This window comes from Equus asinus, chromosome 2 (genome assembly GCF_041296235.1).
Source record: "Equus asinus isolate D_3611 breed Donkey chromosome 2, EquAss-T2T_v2, whole genome shotgun sequence".
Classification (NCBI taxonomy): domain Eukaryota; kingdom Metazoa; phylum Chordata; class Mammalia; order Perissodactyla; family Equidae; genus Equus; species Equus asinus.
Genome location: NC_091791.1, coordinates 90,165,964 through 90,181,634, shown reverse-complemented (window position 1 = coordinate 90,181,634; position 15,671 = coordinate 90,165,964). Strand labels below are relative to the sequence as shown.

At 43.0% G+C, this 15,671-nt stretch overlaps 1 protein-coding gene across 2 annotated transcripts in view; it reads left to right on the top strand.

Moving 5' to 3' along the window:
* The first annotated feature begins 328 nt into the window (after nucleotides 1–328).
* The window catches only part of BMPR1A (bone morphogenetic protein receptor type 1A), a 137,573-nt gene continuing 122,230 nt past the window's right edge, over nucleotides 329–15,671 (top strand). The window contains exon 1 of one of the 2 annotated variants that reach the window (XM_044759872.2): nucleotides 329–505. The gene's annotated coding sequence lies outside the window, so the exon portion shown is untranslated. The remainder of the gene's footprint in view (nucleotides 506–15,671) is intronic. The other variant, XM_044759881.2, reaches the window with a different exon arrangement.

The following is a 15,671-nucleotide window of genomic DNA, read 5'->3' as shown; positions in this document are numbered from 1 at the left end:
CCCCCTCCCGCCCCCGGCAGCCCGGCGCCCCCTTGCCGCCGGCCCGCCCTCCTCCCCGGCAGCGGGGCGCCGGGCCCCGCGGACCCTTCGGGCGCTTCCGCCGCGCACTCGGCTCCTTTCGCGTCCGGGGCGGGGCGGGGCGGGCCGGCGCGGGGCCAGTGCGCGCGCGCGGCGCCGAGGCCCGCCCCGCCCCCAGACCCCGGCCAGGCCGCCCCCACCGTGCGAGTGTCGGCGGTGGCGGCTGCCGAGATTGGAATCCGCCTGCTGGCGCTCGGAGGGAGGAGGGAGGAGGGAGGAGGGAGGAGGAGGAGGGCCGGCAGGAAGGCTCGGGCTCCGGCGCGTCCGTCCGCGCGAGACGACGATCGCACGGCCGCGCGAGGGGCGACCGGGCCGGGCCGCTGCACGCCGAGGGCGGAGGCCGAGCCGGGCCCCCGCGCGCCCCGGCGGCTCGCCGCGCGCCCCCGCTCCGCGCCGAGGGCTGGAGGATGAGTTCCCCGGGGTGCGGGTGAGTTGGCTCGTCCGGAGAGTGCGTGTGCGCGCGCGGCCAAGTTTCGGGGGGCCGGGCGCGCGCGGGGGCGCGCGCGGGGACATCGCTGCGGGGCGGCTCGGGCCGTGAGCTCCGCTGGGGCCCCAGCGCGTCAGGCCGCGGCCGACTGGGCCCCGCGCCCCCCGCCCCGGGCCGCGCCGCGCCGCGCCCCCCGGCCCGGCCGCCCGACGTCGGGCCCCGGCTGCCTCCCGCGGCCGCCCCGCCGCCCGGCCCCTCTTTTGTTCCCCATCCCGGGTTTCAGGCCGAGTTCGGGGAGGCGGTGTGGGCGAAAGGCGCCTCCAAGGACGCTTCTCGAATCCTTAAATGGGAAAGGCGCTCGCCTCACTCGCCCGGGAGCGGCGAGCTTGGTATTCGTGATCAGTCTGTGTACGCTGCTTCTGCTGCTGCTGCTGCTGCAAAAAAAAAAGACCGAAAAAGTCTGTTTCGTGGGGCGGGAGAGGCGGGAGGAGTTGCAAGGCCCCCCCGAACTCGGCCGCGCGGAGGTGCCAGGCTCTCGGAGGTTCACCTGTTGTCCTGCGCTGCCATGTCTGGTGATTGTGCACTTCAGCGCCTGCAAACTTTCTGCTGGATGGAGTGTCACCCATTTTTCGTCTTTCCAGACTCCTAGTGGGGAGGTTTGGCAGGGAGAGGAGATCGCTTGCGTCAGGGGAGGAAAAATGTGCTCTGTGTTAGGGTCTGGCGTCTTGTGCCTTGTGCTGCTCGGTGCTCTCGGCGGTTTGAATTTGGGCAAAGAGCTGCGGGTTCTCTGTTTTTGGACGGTTAGCAGCCTGCTCGGAGCGCACAGTGCGGACTTGGCACGTTCACCTGTGTTACGTCATGTGATCCTGATGAGAACCCTGGTCGTTGCATGCCTCGTTGTTTAGACGAGGAAACCGAGACGTGAAGAGGGTTCAATAACTTGCTCGGCGAGCTAGGGTTTGAATCAGGATTTTCCCTACTGTTCAGGAGCTGTTAAACTGAGGCATTCGATGAGTTTGTTTAAAAAAAAAAAGCAACAAAAACTCTTTTATGCACTTTTACGTTGAACATCACTTTTCGGGCACCCCTAACTTGAAATGATCGCTATTTTGTTGCTTGAGTTGCAAACAACTCGTTGATTGTATTTACTCGTAAGAGGTGTTCAAGTCTGAATTAAAGTAGAATGTAACTTAATGCTTATCACTGTGTTCAGCGGTTGGAGTAAAGTTTGTGAACCAGAATTATTGAAGTATTTAAACTTAAAGCTAAAATACAGGTGGTTCTGAGCTGGGTGTGGGTTTACACGAGGCTAATTGAAATTTAGAATGCATTTTTACAGAACCGGTGTCCTGCTTCTGTTTTGTTTTTTTCCTCCTGCACATTCTCCGTGGAGTTCATTGCAGACTTTTTCGACTTCCTTCACTTCTCCACACCCTTTGATGAAAAGACTGAGGCTTCCAGACTCGTGGATTTTTTGTCATCTGCTGCTTTTTTTCCATCTCGGTGGATGAATATTTTTTGTCCTTTATGCTAGTTAACACCTTGTTTCATTTTTCTCTTCTTTCCTACCTAGTGGAGGATAAATTATCCTGTCTTTTGTCTTAGGGTTCTGAAAAGAACAAATGTGCTGAAGGTTCCTTCAATTTACAAAAAACCTTGCCTGGGATCCACTACTCCCTCAAGCTGCCTTGTTGCTGCTTTTCCTTTTCAAATCATATCAACATTAAAAGAAAAAACACAAACAGTTTTGTCCTTAGGAAAGTAATACATGTTCATTAAGGAAAAATTCCAAAATAGCCTAAATTGAAGTAAAATTAAAATTCAGCCTGTCATAATCTTGTGATATTGCCATGAGTAATTTGCTCTTTCATCCATTCACTTCTTTACCCTGTTACCTGGATTTCACCCTCACAGAGGTCACCTATAACCTAATCAATGTATTTGAGTCCCCGTTCAAAGTCTCACTGAGCTTTTTGTAGCATATAACATTGACTTCTCCTTGAAATGCCTTTCCTTGGCTTTCGTTCATCCGTCTGTTTCTGTTATGAATGCTTACTGTGTTCTAATGCACCATGCGAGGCAATAGGATACAGCAGTGGTTGGGGCCCTTGCCCTCATGGAGCTCAAAGTCTAGTGGGGGAGACATATTGAAAAAGAAATTCTAGAATTAAATATAATTGTGGTTATAATTAAGGTGCAGAGCATTCTAAGAGCTTAAAACGGGGACCTGACCTGTTGCTAGTGGTGCTGGGAGAATCTGAGGCCTTCTTGAAAGTCCTACGGTGGAACCTGGGACAGTTCTGAAGGATGCGTGAGAATTAACTAGATAAAAAGAGGAGTTCTATGACATTAGGCTGACTTTGTTCATCCCTGCCCCTTTTCTGCTTTCTGCTCTTCCTTCCCACTTAATAAAAGTGTTCTCCAAGTTTCACTTTTCAGATCGCTTTTCTATGTGTCTCTAGTCCCTTGACCTTATTATTATTCAGACCCTTCTATCTGAAGAATTCTCAGATCTTTATTTTTTATTTCTCTCCTGCACTTGAGTCCTGTTTTTCCAGCTGCTTTATGCATATCTGTACCTGGTGGTTCTGGTTCAAACGGAACTCCTCTTCCTTACCAGACGAGTTTCCCTGCTCTTCCTTATTTCTGTTGACGTCACACCGAACCCAGACCTTTCCCGTTCAATCGATGGTTCTGCTTTCAGGGTATTGTCACTCTTCTCTGTAGTCCTGCTAACCCTGGTACCATCCTTAATAAATGTTGGTATCAGGGTTTTAATAGACTCATAACATGAGTTGGGCAGCTTTCCTTCTTTTTCTCTTTTTAGAAGCAATTTAGACTGGGGTTATCTTTCACTTGAGAATTTGGCAGACCTCAACTGTAAGAGTATTCAGACTTGGATTTTTTTTTTTCTGGAGAGGACTCTGAATAACATTTCAGTTTATTTAATACTTGTTGGTCTGTGTAGGTTTTCTATTTCTTGTGTAAATTTTTGTGTTTAATAAACTCTATTGAGTTTTCAAATCTAGTGTTATTCGGTTGTCACATAGTTCTTTTTTTTAAACTTTTATTTGATGCATATTTTTATATATATTACATACATTATTATATATTATATATGAGTTTGTATACTTGATAAGTTTTCCTTTTTGGTCTTTTTTTTTTTTTTTTAACCGAATAAAGTTCTCATCCTACTGGACTAATGTTATGTTCTTCCTGCCTTCACTTCACCATTGTCCGGATTACCTTATGCATTTCTGCCTGAATTTTAATCTTTCTTTTTTTTAATAGCCACCTTATCTCAAGCCCTCTTTATTTTTTTCTCTCTAAAAAAATTTTTTTTTTTACTAAGTTAATTTCAAAGCCCAGTTCTTGTCACTTCTCTGCTCAGAAGTTTCCAGTGTCTTCTGTTAACTGAAGTCCTTTCCATGAGAGTTGCCTCGGATGCACCTGATCTCCAGTATTTTTCTTCCTGCAGACGTTCCTTTCCCATGCTCTCCTGCTGTTGCTTATGCTGTCCCCTCTGCTTGGACTGCTTATATGGCCAACTGTCATATGGCCAAGTCCTACCCGTTCTTCAGGCCCCATTTCAAATTCCGTCTCTTTCTGATCTTCCCCATTTTCTTCTTCTGGATGGAATTCCTTTGCAAGGGATTTTTTAAGGCTCACTGAAGATTTTTTTAATCTAATATTTCTTATTGCAGTTACTTGTTTGCCTTTTTAAAAAACCAGCTTTATTGAAGTATAATTTACATGTAAGTGTGTAATTTATATACTTATACATATTTATATGCACACATGTTAAGTGTGTAGTTCCGTGAGTCATTTGGTCTTTTATAGCGATTTTTCTACAAATAATCAGGTCTGAGACTAGACAGCAGCCTGGGTCTCTAACTGACTTGGTTTCATATTAAAGTGAATAAGTGCTGCAAGGCCCTGTGTGGCCCAGCGTGGCTGGACGTTGGTTACAGCAGTGCCCATCTGACCTTTGGATCCTGGGAGCAGGGAGCTCCGGAGAGAAAGGAGAATAGCTCCCTCTCAGGCTGAGTTTTGGACTAGAAAGTCTTTCCCTTCCTTCTTTCCTCTTCCACCTTTGATTAGTGTTTATGCTTTTAGAATGCTTTTTTAATCCCTCAAGGTCCATATTGGCCGGCTCAGTCCAACTTTTAACACTTAGGAGATTAAATGTTTGGTTGCATTGAGTACCATAGTTTTTTGGCCACTTATAAAGAAATACGCTTCTAGTTAATTTTAAGAAGCCGTTGATTGTAAGATGCACCCTAATTTCAGAGATGCTAAAATATGAAAAATATATGTGCCTTAGCACTGATGAATAGGGTTTCTGTCGCTTATCCAAACTCCTGTTCCTTTAGTGTAGATGTCGGGGAGAAGAATTTAAACCCACTTAGGTGGGAGTGACTTAAAGCTCTCCTGTTACTATGAAAAGCTGTTTTTTAAAAGAGGGTGCTTGTTAAGCCTCTTTAACAAGTAAAATGTTTCAGGCGGTATAGAGAAATATTAGTTGTTGGATGGGGTCTCACACAACTAGACAGGCCAGTCTGTTTGTGAGGCACTTTGACCCCCAGCTTTCCTGTTTTTCCCCTTAATTTCTTTTGCCCATTTTCTGAACTCACAGGTTCTGAAGAACTGGTAATTTTCACAGAATGGCACAGACTACGTAAGGGGGGAATTGTGGGAGAGTTGTGTTAGCCAATTGTATGGGTTATTTTAAAGACAATATTCCGTATTTACATATCGTTGTTAACAATCATCATATATTTAGTTTTTAAAAAAGTAAATGCAAAAATAAATGTGAATGTTTGGATATTTTACTAAATCATAGTTATAATGTGTATCAATTTTTATACCCAATATTTTAAAGGCTGTTCTTTTTGTTTCTTCTTCTTCCCCTCCCCAAAGCCCCCAGTGCATGGTTGTATTTCCTAGTTGTAAGTCCTTCTAGTCCTTCTGTGTGAGCCACCAGCACAGCATGGCACCTGACAGATGGGTGGTGCGGTTCTGTGACCAGGAAACCAACTCAGGCCACCAAGGCGGGTGAGCGCCAAACTTTAACCACCAGGCCATCAGGGCCAGCCCCAGGCTATTCGTTCCTAAAAAATCAAAACAAAGCGATGTGCTCAGAGATCCGCAGTCGTGTTTTTTGAAGAGAACGCTGGTTAGAGTAGAGGCTTAAGGAGACGAGGTGATCAGTGGGATCCGTCTCTTGGTAGGCTCAGTGGGTCCCTAAACCAGGTTCATCTGGGCACTTCAGTGTAGAACTAATGAATAGACATTGGATAGATACAGAAATTATTCTTGGGTATCTGTTATTAAAAACAGGTGAATCTGAGCTATTCTGATACTGAGGACATTGCTACTCTTTTCTGTTTCTGACGAACCTCGTTTTCTGAGGGCATACAGTTGTTACACCACTGCTAGCATCTGGAGCAGTGAAGCTTGGCTGTTGCTCCAGCTGTGTGTAGTTGCCTGTGGACTTAAGGAGGAGGATGGGGTATGCCAAGTGTAGGGATAAAATAATCACCTTTGCAGTGTAGGGAGATTAGTTACATGGGGGAGAATCAGTTTGAAGAAAGGAAGACTGAGGACCCTGAGGCTTGTCGGGAGGCTGTTCCATCCTGGCCCAGACTGGATGGTGGCAGGTCATGAGGGCCTGGAATGGACAGGACTTGGTAACTGGCTGTGATGGGAGAAGGAATGGGATTGGCAAGAGTGACTCCCGGGTTTCTAGCGTGGACATCTGGTAGGGTGTGTTGTTGAGTGAGATGAACAGCATGGATGGAGAGCTGGTGTGTGGAGGAGGATAGTTCAGTTTTGATCATACGGAGTTCAAGCTGTCTCTGAAACGACCAAGGAGAGATCTGCACTTGGCAGGTGCCTGTGTGGGGCTGGAGTCCGACAGAGGTTTGCCTAGAGGTGGACATTTGGGAGTGATGACCGTGTAGCTGTGGGAATTGGGTGGCTCTCTCAAGTGACTTCTGCTTGCAAGTGACAAACCCAACTCACATTAGCTTAAAGGGGAAAAAGGCTTTTTCTCCCCTCTCACGTTTTTGAGAAGAGTGGAAATAGGTGTTGCTGGCCCTAAGTGTTCACACGATGTCATCGGGGGCCTGTCTTCTCTGCTCTCTGCTTTTTGGCCTCATTTTCAGGCAGGTACTTTCATCTGGCAGAGGAGGACCATTGGCACCTCCAGGCTCTCATGGGCCTTACTTCTCTGGATTCAAGAGGGGAAATGGGCACCTTTTCCCCAGGTGCATAGATTCTGTCCCATGGAGGAATTCTTACTGGGTCTACATGGAGTCTGGGCGACGTGCCATCATTGGCCAGGCCTGGCTTACGTGCCCACTGGAGCAGTCAGGGAGCCGGTTAAACACTGGGACTGATGGTCTTCCCGGAACCATATGAGATGGGGAAGTGGTTGTTTCCCCAAAGAGGATGGATCTGGTCAGGTGAACAACATAAATCCATTAACTTTTGGTTTTTATCCATTTTTAAGGTCATTTTTTGCGTATCTGAAGAAAAATACACAAATATAACAATCTTGTGTGTAATTTCATGGTTATGTTAGGGCCCTCATATCAGGAACTCCTGGTATATACAGCAAAGAGCCTAGACCAGCCCCAGGAAACACTAGTTTAAGACCTAGATAGAGAAATAGATATTAAGTAATTTCACAAATAATTATCTGATTGTAGTTATGTTAAGATCTACAAAAGGGAAGTACAGGGAGCTTATAAGAGTGTGTAATAAGGGAACCTGGTCTGTTTAGGGTGTGGGTGCTTTGGAAGGCTTTCCTGAGAAAGTGGCCTGTAGAATGAGATCTTAGACCAGGAAGGAGAGGGAGAATATTTTTGGAGTTGTTCAGTAGTTTTTAAAGCAAACGCTTTTTCCTTCTTTTTAAAAAATTATAAAAGTAATATATCTGTTGTGGATAATCTGGGAAATATGAAAAATTATAAAGCAGCAGAAGAACACAAGTTTTGGCTTCTAATTTTTTATAATTTCCTTTTTTTTTAACTTGAGGTAACGTTGGTTTATAACATATAAATTTCAGGTGTGCATCATTATAATTAGACTTCTGTGAAAATTACATTGTGTTTACCACCAAATGTCTAGTTTCCTTCTGATACCGTACAAATGACCCCCTATACCCATTTTGCCCTCGTCCAACCCACTCCCCTCCGGTAGCCACCAGTCTGTTCTCTGTATGTGTATGTGTGTTTGTTGGATCTCCATTTGCTTATATCAAAAAGTGAAAGGCAGGGGCCGGCCTGGTGGCATAGTGGTTCTGTGCATGTGCTCCGCTTTGGTGGCCCCCTCTCTGCAGGTTCCCATCCTGGGCCGGACCTACACATCGCTCATCAAGCCATGCTGTGGCAGCATCCCACATACAAAATAGAGGAAGATTGGCAACAGATGTTAACTCAGGGCCACTCTTCCGCACCAAAAGACCAAAAAAAGTGAAGGGGACTTGGTAAATTTTAAGATCATTTTCTGCTTTAAAAAAAAAAAAAAAGGAAATTGCATGACTTTAGTGCAGAGCAGCGAGTTGCTGAAATTGCAGGTCCTATAATGCTTTTGGTCCTGATGACATCACTGGATTTCTGACTTTTGGCTGAAAACTCACTCTTCCTGCCTTGGCAGTCTTTGTGGGCAACAAAGGGAATGGCTTATAACCAGTGATGTTCTTCTGTGCCCTGCTTTCTTATCTCCTTTTTGGAGCACTCGTTTTTTTCTTTAGCCTTGAGGTAAATTATCTGAAATGTCATGCGTATAGGCTCTCAATTTGAAGTTAAGAAATCTGGAGGAGGCTTACATTGTTGTGATACTGTTTTATGTATGTGGAAATTTGTAGATGGTTTTCTTATAAACAAGTAAATTTTTTGTAGTAAATTTCAGGAGTGTAAGATCTTGAGTGCTTAAATTTGTATTTGATTAAGAATATTTTAGATTCCTGGCTTAAAGGAGTTTCTGATAGGAAGTGTTAAAGTAAAGGCTCTTAAATTTTGGTGAAGTTCTTAAAACATGTATTTTTCAAAAAATCATTTTAAAATGTCATGAAATAGAAGTATTTCAACAGTGACCATCCAGAAGTATCTTAAATATCTACCAAATCAACAAAGTACAGTTGTTTGATGACAAGTTATTTTTTGTATCTCCAGTAATCTTTCATGTAATAAAAATGTTGGGAAAAAACTGCATTTTGAATTTATATTTGTATCTGAGTAAAGAAAAACAAGTTAATCTTCCTAAAATAGTGCTTTAGTAATCATCCTTACTTGTTAAATATTTTTCTCTGGTTTCTTATTTGCTTACAATATAAAATTCAGATTATCTCAGACTGGCCTTCTGCTCTGGCCTCGTCTCCTTTTTCTGCCTCATTCACTTCCTACTAGTCTTTTATTAGCCTAAGCCAACTAAATATCCACTCTGGATTTGGGTTTAGAATCCTTAGACCTATATTGACCACTATACTAGCCAATACTACATATGGGTGTTGAACATCTGAAACGTGGCTAATGTGAATTACCCACCGGATTTTGAAGATAGTACCAAAAAAAACCAATGTAAAGTATCTCATTGTGCTTTAAAAATATTGATTACATATTGAAATGATACTGTTTTGAATATTTTGGGTTAAATAAATATTATTAAAATTAATTTCACCTCATTCTTTTTAAAAACTTTTTTCATGTGGCTACTAAAAATTTTTAAATTATGCTTTGTATTGGACAGTGCTGCCTTCAGCTTTTCTTCTCCCTCTCATTTGCTTATCAAAATGCTTGAAAATCTAACGTGAATCTTATCTCTTCTATGAAGCCTTCCTCAGCGGTCCAAGCCGAAAAGTTAGCTCTTTTGCATCATTATTTGAAAGCCGTATTTGTGTGTTTCCTGTACCACCTACTAATGTATTAGATTTCTTCACTACAACCTTTCTCAGCTTTTATGTGGTCAAAGTCCAGTATAGTTTCCCTAACTGTGTAGTGCCGTACAGAAGTTACACATATTTGCAGTTGAAACTTCAGGCAGTACAGATGTGAAGTAGAAAGTGAAAGTCGTCTGTAATCCTGCCTGCCACCACAGATGGCTACTGTTGACAGTGTAGAGACAGGTATGGTCTTTCTTCTCCATTGTCTTCTTTCTCTCTTTCTCTTTCCAAAAATGGGATCATACTGTACATCCTTTTTTTTTAAACTTTGTTTTCACTGAATATATAGGAGGACTCTTTTTGTGTCAGTAAATGTTGATTCCTCATTCTTTTTAGTAGTCAGGTAGTACTCTATTTTATAAATGTACCTTAATTTTATTTACCAATCCCGTATGGATGAGCGTTAGATTGTTTCCCAGTTGGCTTTTGCATTACAAACAATGCTGTGGTGCTTGTACACATCCTGTGAGACTATTTTTATTTTATAGGATGAATTCTTAGAAATGCATTTACTGTAAGGGAAGCCATGCAGATTTGATATAGTGCCAGACTGCTCTGCAAAATCTTCGTAACAATTCACATTCCAACCAGCAGTGTTTGAGTCTGTTCCTCCCAGCGCGTAACAACATCCATTTATTGTCATCTTTGCCAGTTTGCCAGCTGAAAAAACAGTACTATAGTTTTAATCTGTTCTTCTTTGATTATGAGTAAGGTTGAGCAGGGTTTTATATGTATGTTGGCTCTTTGCATTTCTCTGTCCTTTGTCCGTTTTTCTAATCTATTTTTTTCTTACTCATTTGTAGCAACTCTTTTTTAGAGTATAGATATTAACTCTTTGCCATGTCGCATTTTTTTATTTGTCATTTATTTTTAATTTTTGTTTGTGATATATAAAAATTCCTTTGCTGTTGTAAGAGTATTAAAAAACAAAAAAATCAAAAATTTAAGTTGTCTTATACTCTCAACTTATTTTATGAGGTCCTTGGTGGCTGACTTCTATCCTAAAACATTTTGTTTTTCCAACAGTACTAATTCAGTGCTTTGTGCGAAGTAAGTGTTCAGATATTTGAATGTGTTAATGGTGAAGGGGTCTAGAATATGCCGCCGTGGCATAAAAATTATTTTGAGCTGAAGGCATTTGAGAATAGGTTTTTTTCCTGAACTCAGGAAATTTTATGCCTAAAAACAGAGCCTCTCAGAACTCAGTTGTCAGAAATCCCCTCCCCAGAGTTTCAAAAACCATGGAGGGTTTATTCTTATCACTGGAGAGGAGAAGAAAGGAAAAGTGGGCCCCACCCCTAAACCGACATCCTATCTCCCATCTATTCATCTAAGGGCCCATTTATCTTTCCTAAATGTCATCTGTTTTCCCATAGGTGCCCTTCTTCCCCTCCCTTCCCCCTATGAAGATGGAAGCCCCAATTCTGACTGCCTCCTTGAGTCACATTTTCCTGTAAGTTCCAGTAGGAGGATAAAAATCTGTCTTTTCTTTTGCTAACCTATCCTTTGTCCATTTAATTTACGGGCCTCAATCCTAAACCTAAGAGGATAGAGGAAGAGTTTTTCTTCCCTAACAATGGCCAGATTGTTTCTGGCTGGTAGGGCAAGGGATAATAAGTGAGGTTTCTCTGTCTAAAAACAAAGTTAAGTGTTTTAAATGTAAAGAGCATAAATGCAATTTCTTTAAACTACGTTTTTCAAAATGTCTTCTCCAGAACTGAACATTTGTTAAATGAAGGGGAATGTAGTGTTAGAGAGACCTCCCTTTTCCCTGCTTTATTCCTGCGGTAGGAACGCTGTCTGTTAATCGAGTGGCAGGCGTAGTTACTCTGTGTGTTGACTAAGCCTGTGTTCTCCTAACATTATTGTTTCCTGTTCTTTCTTTGCGTCTTAGCAATTTGCATAGGAGGTAGTTTGGGACTGGTTCCACTGGTCACATCACTGAGAAGAAACAACAAAAAAGGTCATTCAGTTAAGGTTAAGTAAGTAAACTCTTCATACACAGAAGGTGCTAATTTCTTAAAAGGGTAAAGGAATCTTAATTTGATTACAGTGGTTTTTCCATTTATCTGGATTCCACATAACTAAAAAGGTTCATTAAACCTTGAAATATTTACGTGTTTAGTTATCTATCTATATATTGTATCCTGTACCGTACTACCCTCTGTTTACTAGATGTGCGACCTTGCACCACGGCAGTCAGTCTTTCTAAGCCCTATTTCCTCATATGTAAAATGAGGGTAATGGTAGTCCTCTCTCACAGGGTTAGCTGTGAAGACTAGAGGAATGAGGGAACATTGAACACTGTTCTTGCCTCATAGTCATGCTTAATAAATGTTAGTGAAGGTGAATATTTGTGTGAGAGAAATAAGTGGAGGTCAGTTTTGTCTTAAAAAGCAAATTTGAATGGCTGAAATAGGGCCCTTGAAAGCAAATGTCAAGGACCCTATTTGAATATAGAAGTCTGTGTTATTTTTCTTCACATTATTAATATTAACATTTGATTTGCAAAGCACTTCTTTGTACCAACAGTACTGGCAAATTGACATAGGAGATTTTGTTGCCTTTTCTGTTCTGAGCATCAAGAATCGGAGGCTAATGGGGGTTAGTTGTCTCACCAAGGTCAAGGAAGTAAGAGTAAGAAGTAAGGAGAATCAGACTTTTCCTGCTTGTCTCAGAATGGAGACTAGGACCTGAGAGTGAAGTGTAGAGTGAAATCAAGGACTCCACGTTCTAAGGAAAGCCCCAAGCACTCAGTGGCCTGAATCCTTTCCCGGGCTTATGAAGATGGGGCAGAAACCCATCAGAAGATGGTGGGGGGCCTGGCCCGATGCTGTAGTGGTTACGTTTGTGCACTCTGCTTCAACAGCCCAGAGTTCGCAGCTTTGGATCCTGGGTGCAGACCTATGCCCTGCTCATCAAGCCATGCTGTGGCTGCATCCCACCTACAAAATAGAGGAAGACTGGTACAGATGTTAGCTCAGGGGCAATCTTCCTCACCAAAAAAAAAGAAGACGGAGGGGAAGGGAATTATACACAGTAGTCACTGCAGTGGCTAGTTTGCCTAGAGAGGGGCACTGTAGGTTTGCTCCCTTCTTCCTCTCTTGGGATGGCCTTCCCTTAGATGCTTAGTGGGGAAGCCTAAGAGGTTAGTAATATTATCAAAAAGTGAAGTGGAGCATCTCATGACCTAGACAATAGTCTTTATGTGGCTGATTGGTTTATCTGCCCGTTTGAGCAAAGGATAAAGAAAATTGGAGTGAAGTCTCAGTATAGACAGAGGGGTTGGCAGTGGAGTGGCCTGTATTTGTTTTGAATTTATGTTGGTTCAAGTGGGTGATGCAGAAGGTAACTAGGCTTCGGCCATCTTGCCAGGGCTGGCTCTGCGGGAGAGGGGAGCAAAAGCAGTTAGCAGAGGTTGAGTGGAAGGCGGATCTTTAGATAAGAAGTGTGCGGTGAGTAAGAGCCCCTCATCCCAGTCACCAAAGGGCTCCGGCTTGTCCTCAGAAGAAGAGCTGTCAATCCTGACTCATATGGTATAGTCACCGTTAGCCAGAGAAGTGGCAGCAACCACAGAGGACCACAGTCCTCAATGTTGAGACAGCTTATTCTGTTCTCCATCATCCCTACCCCCCAGGTAGATCAGGCCACACCCCCTGCCTAGTGGAACTTCCTTGGACCATGGCTAAACCTGAGTTTGGGGAGAAAGGGGATGATTGTAAGATTGAAGATTAAAATTTTAAACAGTAGTCAATTGGACTGGACTTGTTAATGACTAAAAGCTACTGGAGAGCTATAGGAACTGCTCCAGATGTCATTAAGGGGTGGGAAAGGGAAATTGGACCAGCAGTAGTTGGGGGTAGAAGTTGGAGAAAAATAAAACCTTTTCTCCTGTTTGTACCGATTTCAGACCCTTTGTTAAAGTTACATAAGTATCAGCTTAAGTTCCTGCTACAGCCCCTCTGACACCGAACCCATTCTTTTCTCTATATAAAGCTGTTAGAATATGTACGTGACCATTTGATGTTCCTAATGGTTCTGTTTCCAAGTGTTTTCCAGTTCTGCTCAATAATAATTTTAGCATCAAGCATATTCTATTTAATTCTAAGGATTTGAAATTTATAAACTGTATGATAACCTTTTTTGGCGGAACATTAAGTATTTTATTTTTTAGTTTTTATGGAGTTGTTGGAGTTTATCAAACCTTGGGAACATTAAATAAAAAGCACTCCATAAAAATCACTAGTTTAATATATTTTACTTAGTATAGGAGATTTGAGTTTATGAAGTTTTAAGTTAATTTTCAGCCATTATTCACATATAAAAGGTAAGTGGGTTTTAATTTAAGTAATATAGAGCAATAAACTATAAGATTGAGCTGGATTAGATAATACCTAACTTGTGTCTGGCCCTGTTTTAAATACTTTATATGTATTAATCCATACAGATCTTCTATGGTATAGGCGCTGCTGTTAGTTCCTTTTTACACACGAGGAAGATGAGGCCGCAGTGGTTCCCTAGCTTGTAGGGGTGGCACAGCTAGGACTTGGCGGAGCAGGCATTCACACCCAGGCAGTCTGACTTTTAGAGTCCATGCTCTTAACCACAGAATTATATTTGTTCTCATACGGAGTGGGATAATCTTAAGATGAAGATATGTATTGCACAGCACACACACACGCACACATGCACACGCACACGCACGCACGCACACACACGCGCGCACGCACACGCGCACACACACGCACACACCGTGCGCGCACACGCACGCGCACCCACACACACGCACACACGCGCGCACACGCACGCACACATGCACACGCACACGCACGCACACGTGCACGCGCATGCACACGCGCGCACACGCACACGCGCACACACGCACACACACGCGCGCGCGCACACACACGCACACGCGTGCACGCACACGCACACACACGCGCACACACACACGCACACACACGCGTGCACGCACACGCACACACACACGCGCACACACACACACGTTCTACTTTATTTTTCCTGCTTTATTCCCTGTTCTCCACATAGAGGAGATGAGTTTGCCTGTGTTTGTTGTAGTGCTGCCTGAGGTACTTGGTAGAACATTCTCTCCACTCGAGGTCTAAATATATATGTTTGCTGGGTTAAATTTGATTGACTTTTAACAATTAACTACTCTTTTTTTTTTTTTTAAGATCTTATTTTTTCCTTTTCCTCCCCAATGCCCCCCGGTACATAGTTGTATATTCTTCGTTGTGGGTTCTTCTAGTTGCGGCATGTGGGACGCTGCCTCAGCGTGGTTTGATGAGCAGTGCCATGTCCGCTCCCAGGATTCGAACCAACGAAACACTGGGCCGCCTGCAGCAGAGCGCGCGAACTTAACCACTCGGCCACGGGGCCAGCCCCTACTCTTTTTAATATTTAAAATTTGTTAGAAACTTTTCTTGGGTAATTTTTTGATTTATATTCTTTGACTTTCCTAATGTTTCCTTTGCATCGTCGAGAAAAGAATATTAAGAGGTCGGGGGAATACACCTGCTTTTTAAACATCTATCAAGAACCCCTTACATAAATACTTTTTAAATTAGTGCTCTGTGATATATCTCATTTCCGAGATACGTGTAAGTTGAGTTGTTGGTGCTGATCACACAGGCACGCCTTTTTTCACAGCTTTACCATGGCTCTTACTCTTAAAGTAGTTGAAATTGTATAGATATTTGCATAATATAATTGTTATTCATCTTGTTTCTTAGACTACATTTAAAATCTCTGTGAGAGAACAGGAAGAAAAAAGATAAAAACTACTGCCCCATCAATTGAAAATGAAAGTGAACAAGCCCATTTATGGGGCAGTTTTTAAAGTCAGATAGTTTGAGAAATGAAACCTGATTTTTACCCATTGATGATGCTGAGACGCCCTCTGGAATGTTAAATTGCTTATGTTGTTCCATAAAATTTTCTAAACAAAATTGGTTATGGCATGTGGACATTTAAAAAGAATCCCTTTCCTTGCAGGTTTCTCTTCAAAACAAAACAAAAACCTTTGCCTCCTGATTATGAAAGTAATGCTCACTGAACAAATTTAAAACACTGAAAAGCCCCAAGAAAAAAGTAAAAAATCCCTCATGTTCATACTATTCAAAGATAACATCTGTAAGCACGTAAGTTAAAAAAAAAACAAACCTGACTAAATGTTTCTACCGTGACTTAAGAACTTGA